Source organism: Parus major, chromosome 9 (assembly GCF_001522545.3).
Source record: "Parus major isolate Abel chromosome 9, Parus_major1.1, whole genome shotgun sequence".
NCBI lineage: Eukaryota > Metazoa > Chordata > Aves > Passeriformes > Paridae > Parus > Parus major.
Genome location: NC_031778.1, coordinates 14,429,653 through 14,435,570, shown reverse-complemented (window position 1 = coordinate 14,435,570; position 5,918 = coordinate 14,429,653).

Below are 5,918 nucleotides of genomic sequence, written 5' to 3'. Positions count from 1 at the left end.
AGAGATGCTTTCAGAGCAGAGCCTGCCCACCCCGGAGGTGCATTTGGGGCAGCAGCCCTGCATGGGTGCCCTGTGCTGCAGCATCCCCCAGCCAAGAGCAGCGTGCCCCGGGCTCCCGGGTGTGCCCGGCCCGAGGCTGCTCCACCTTCCCTTCACGCACACACAGAGCCTCGGCTGCACAACTCTTCCGTGCCGGAGAGATGCACATCGCTTCTTCCAGCTGAGAGAATACCACCGGGTGTTTTGCAGAGAGCAGGCAGGAGCTCCCAGAGCGGCAGCTGGCTGCAGCAGGGCACGGCTCCCACGGAGAGCCCGGCAGACACCCTGTGCGGCCCCAGGCTGCTGCTGCCAGGGCTCCCCGGGGCTGGCTGCACCCCAGCTGGGGCTGTGTCCTTCAGAGCTCCCCCTGGCACATGTGCGTCCTGCTCTGGGGGGGGGCAAAGCGAGAGGAGCCCCCAGAGCTGGGCGGGCACCTGCTGCAGCTCTGGGCTGCGCCCAGAGACGGTGTGCGGCTCCCGAGGAGAAGCTGGGGAGCTGGAGGGGATGGCACCGTCCTGGCAACCATGGGCAGTACTCATGTGCGGCCACCTCGGCTCAGCAGCAGGTCACCCCCACTGCTCACCCCTGCCTCGGTCTCCAGGTCCCAGCCCAGCTTTCCTGCCTTCAGGGAGCCTGGAAAGAAGCTCCCATGTGCACTCAAAGGTGTGGACAGGTGTTTATCAGGCATTTCTGGCCAGGTGTTCAGCATTCAGCCCAACCATCTCCAGGCTTTACCTGCACTTCCCCTCTCCCCATCAGCAGCACTAACATGAAGCTGGGCAAAAGAAAGTTTGAAGGGGAAATATGTTGTGGTGGTCCCTTGGAAAGGGTTTTTAGCACTGTCCTAGAACAGTGAACTCTAGCAAGGTGTTTCTGTTTTTTAGAATCTCTGATGTCTTCCAATTTTTCCTGAGCTTCCTAAGTGAAAGCCCAGGAAATCTGCTGACTTCTTCCTGTTTTCTTCCTGAAGTTGTTTTCATTTGTTGGCTGTCTCTTTCTAATTTTTGTTTTGTTTTCACAAATCTCTTTGTGAGCCTCTGATTAATTCAGCTTCTGATTCCTTGGCAGTCGCCTCTGGAGACAACGCTGAAGATTTCCACACATGTGATCCATCTTCTTCTTGGCTTCATAGCCTTTAGTGCTGGAATTGGGTAAGAAATGTTACAACAGACCCTTGTACACTGTAGCAGGGATGTTAGGAAATAAAATATTGCACAGTGCTGCGTGAAAAATTCTTTGATTAATTAAAGGTGTGGGTGGATACACAATTGCATCGAATTATCCACGCGCCGTGGCAAAATGCGAGATAAAGGCACTGATTTCTTATTCCAAGGACACGGTCAAGCAGCCCTTGCTGAGCCTGCAGAGAGTGGCTGCCCTGAAGGTGAACAGGAGTATTTCCATGGGGATGTCTTGCACAGAAACGGGAGGTAATGGATCTTCTGCACCATGCTGTGCCTAGAAGGTGCCGCAATGCCCGTGTGTGAGAAGCCTGGCCCAGAGCAGTGCCCAGTGCCCTCCCCTCAGGGCAGTACTTGGCCTCTCAAGGCTGATGCTGAGCAAATACCCAGCCCTGAGCACTGGCCTGTGGGGGCCAGTCTCAGCCTGAGCCTCAAACCCACAACACCCTTTGCAAATCCTGAGCAGGGCTTCCCTTAGCTGGAGGAGCAGCCTGTGGTGGTTTCTTCCTGCCACTGAGGGTGATTTTCTCTCCTTAGAGAAAAGTTTTATTCCAGCTTTAATTAAGTGACTGCAATACAGTTGCTTCTGTTATGGTTTATATTCTGGTTTCCCTGCTGCTTAATTAGTGATTGAACAGGAGGAAGTCAGTTGTTTTGGAGCTATCAGAGGGCAGGATTGTGCTGTGCTTTGGAGGTTTAGGGCTCACAGTAAAAGGGCATGCACCAAAACCACACACAAACTTGATTTTGCACAACTCTAACAGCTTGCCTGGAAGAAGAGACAGCTTTATGTGATCCACCTGGCCCAGAACCTTATCATTTCACCCAAGGGTAAAATATTAGCGAGTAACCATTAAGCCAAGTATGCTACAGTCAGGCCATGGGCAGCAGCTGTCTCAGGTTATTTCAGCCTTGCCTCAGAGGTGAGGAAATCAGACACGACTGAAAGCCCTGTCAGGGTTGCCAGCAGCCACACCAAGGTGGGCAGGGGAGGAGGTGAAGGATCCTGGATCCTACACAGGCAGTGACCAGCTGCTGTCTGAAGAGGCCCCAAGAACCAGAGAGCTGAATGAAATTGGAGTTTGTTTGTTTGATTGTTTGTTTGCTGTTGTTTTTTAGTAGTGCCCCCATGACCAGGAAGCAGAACAGAGATGCCAAGGTGTTTCACAGGAGATGAAGCCCATCCAGAGAATCTAGCTGGAAAGAAACTGTGGTTCTTGAGTCTCACATCTCCATTTGAGGTGATGCTGGGCCCAAGGAGCATAGAGATTAACCCTTGCATGCCTGGTTAGATTAGGACATCTGGAATGGCTTTGACAAGGGTCTCAGGTAGTTGAGACAGCCAAATCAAACACAATGAGGCTGCAGGAAAGGATGCCAAAACAGACATCTATACCAATACAGGCAAATTTCCTAAGCCTGATTTTCTTCCTGTTCATGCTGCTGTAGCTGGCTGTGAGCACCCCCACTGCAAGTGAGAGAAGAGCAGTGCTGGCTGGGGTGGCCAGGCATGGCAGGGAGAGAAAAGCTCAAGGTGATGCTTCCAGGACTGGCCTGTGTTCCCAGACAGCACTCTGCCCTTTTCCCCCTCCTGGGTTAGAACAGGATGATCCCTTTGGTGCATTTATCCCTGTTTATACCAAGTGTGCCTGCAAGGCAGAGCTGCCTTCAGACTACCATGGCACACGGTGGCTATTGGCTTGCAGAGCTGCCGAAGGAGGGGAAAACAAAAAGTCCTGTTGGGTTTTCCCCCAAAGCTGCAGGTGTTTAGAAGGAATTGGCAGCAGCCATGTCATTGCTTGGCAAGGGTGGAAGGGCTGGAAGTGAGATGAATTTTGAAGGCAGCTGGGGAGAACTGAAGGCAGTGCCTGGGGTGTGCAGCACATGGGTCTCCCCAGTGCTGTGCAGTGCTTACACTGGGAGCAAGCTGGGATTGCAGCTCTCCTCCATAGCCTGGAGCATGGGCTACCCCGCAGGAGCTTCTGACCTGGAAATTTCCTTTTGCTGCTAGGCCCACCACAAGAGCAGGAGAGATGTTTGTTATCTTTTGTCTGGTGGCGCCAGCAGTTGAGCAAGAGGAGTGGGAGGCTGGCTGCTGGTTCCTGTATCCGTGCCATCAGGAGCTCCCACCTCATCCCGCTGGGTGGGAGACTCATGGGCTTGGTAGCATTCTCCCCTTTTGTTTCGGTGTAATTAGTCTGAAAAGGGAGAAGGGATGTGGCATTTTCCACCTCAAGGGGACCTGAAGTTTCTCTAGCAGGGTGCGGGCTGTGGCTGCAGGGGCAGCAGCACGGCAAACAGGGAGGGATGTGCACGGTGCCAGCCCAGCAGGGCAGGGTGTGTGCTCATCAGCCGGGATTTCTCACTCCCTGCAGCGCCTGGCTTTGGTGCAGGCACGTTTACTTTGCCCGCAGCCTCTCAGGAGGCTCCAGAAGGGTGGGCAAGCCCAGGGTGCCAGGAAAGCCTGGCGGCAGCACCGTGGGCTTGTGGAAGGCAGGGTGGAGCTGGCAGGTTGCTGGGCACAGAAGAGCACAGCACATCATTTGCTTGTGGCTGAGCTTTTAGAAAATGCACATGGACATCCATCTCTTCATAGCCGTGAGCGAGATGGGAAAGCCCTCCTGGGCTGCTGTGCTTGCAGAGGTGCTGTGAAGGCTCCATGAGTCATCGGGGGAAGCACAGGGTGCAGCCAGGCTCCAGAGAAAGTCCAGATACCCTTCATCCCATCCCCCAGACCACTGTCTGGGACACGTTTTGATGTGGGGATGGGTATTCTGAGAGTGTTTGCTCAGAGCAGCTCAGGGTGCCAACCACACACAGCTCAGGGCTTTCCCTGGGCACTTCAGTGACAAATCCCTTCCCTGCAGCTCTGCAAAATGAGTGCAGCCATCCCCCCACTGCTGGTGGGGAGCTCACAGCCTGCCCCATCCTCTCACAGTGACATGGAATGACTTCATTTTTCCTCTGATCCGCTGGCCAGAGGAAGGAGGCTTTTTCCAGTGTGGTGGAAATTTCCCTTGGTGGGGGGGAAATGCTGAGGGAGGTGGCTGAGGGCTTTTCCCACCTAGACAGGGAGGCCATCCACCCACACCCAGCTCTGCCTGGAGGAGCCAGGCTGTGCCCTGGTGCTGTGGGCAGAAAACTGTCACAGAGTAGATAGGCATGAAACTATTCAGCTTCTTCTGCCTCACCCAGGGCCAGAAGGGTTTTTTGAAAACAAAAATAAAGGGGAAAATACAGTCTCCACCCTTCCACCCATTTTGGTTGGCAAATCAAATAAAACAATCTCGGAGCTGGCACCACAGGAGCAGTGAATGCCAGCTCCCAGTCTCTCACATGAGGTGTCGAAATGAAAGGAGATGAACAAACAATCCCCAGGTGCCTGGGGGCTGCAAACTGGTTTTAAGATCCTGGTGGGTTGTTTTTTTCCTGTGTGGTGGTGGGAGCAGCCCCCCACAATCTCCACATGATTGGGAAACTGCCCCCTATATCAATTTGGTCACCCCTGGGCTATGGGTACACGTTGATTTGGCTCAGGGAAAAAGGCTGAGTGAGAAATGCATCTCACCACAGGTGGTTTTCATGGACATCCTGGCGCGGGGCAATGCAGCCAGTGACAACATGGGATGTCAGGCTGAGCCATCAGCTCAGATATGCCCAGTGGTGGCAGGGAGCCCTGCAGGGATAAGCTGTGTGCCAAGGTGCCCCACAGCAGTGGAGCTTCTGCCCTGGATGGATACACTTGGCCCATGTGTGTTTTGTTGCTGTAACTAATATGAGTCTTTAAAATACAGGTGTGGGATTTTCAGTGGTTTTACAAACAAAATCCCCCTGCTTCGGGCTGTGTACACCAGAGGTGGCTCTGGGTTTGCCATGAACAAATCTTGTCGTGGGTCCTATGAAGAGTTTTTCAAAATTTGTCAGAGGATCCTCTCTGTGGGGTGGGAATCCTAAGACAGCTTCTCCACCTTTGCTGCAGTCCAGTGACAGCACTGTGAGCAGCAGGGAGATGCTCTGCAGGGCAGTCACACCTCACAGCCTCTGCCACAAGTCAAATCAACCACTCATTTCTTGCACTGGGGCTGCCCAAGGCACACTGGTGGCCTCATATCTCACCAGTAAGGCAGTGATGATGGTAAACCTGATGCTTTCAGCTGACATGGGGTGCAGAAGCACTGCAAGGAGGGGATGTGACACTGGGCTGTGCTGGGATATCAGCACCACTGCCAGGATCAGGCCAGCCAGCCCAATGCAACATTTTACCCCTGAGCTTAGGACCATTGCAAAAAGGCCCTGTGTGATGGAGGGGTGGTTTTCCCTGGTGTTTTTCCCCCCATGGCTCAGCTGCTGGGCTGGGCAGGAGGTGCTTATCAGCTCACCCCATCGCAGCAGCAGCAGGCGAGGGTGCCCCGCCATCTCTGCTGCTAATCTCATCACAAATAAAGGAGCAGCAGAAGCTAAACTGAGCTCATATTAATTCCCCCTGCCCTGCCCTGCTCAGCTTCAGGAAATACCTACCAGAACTGCCATTCTCATTATCCAAACCATCCCTGGATACAATCATTAGCTGACTTGCCCCTTTGCCAAGCGTGTCCATTCACCATCCTGCTCTGCTGATCCCCAAGGTGCCTGCTCCCATCAGTACACACACTGCAGCTCCTGCTCCCATCAGGACACACACTGCAGCTCCTGCTCCCA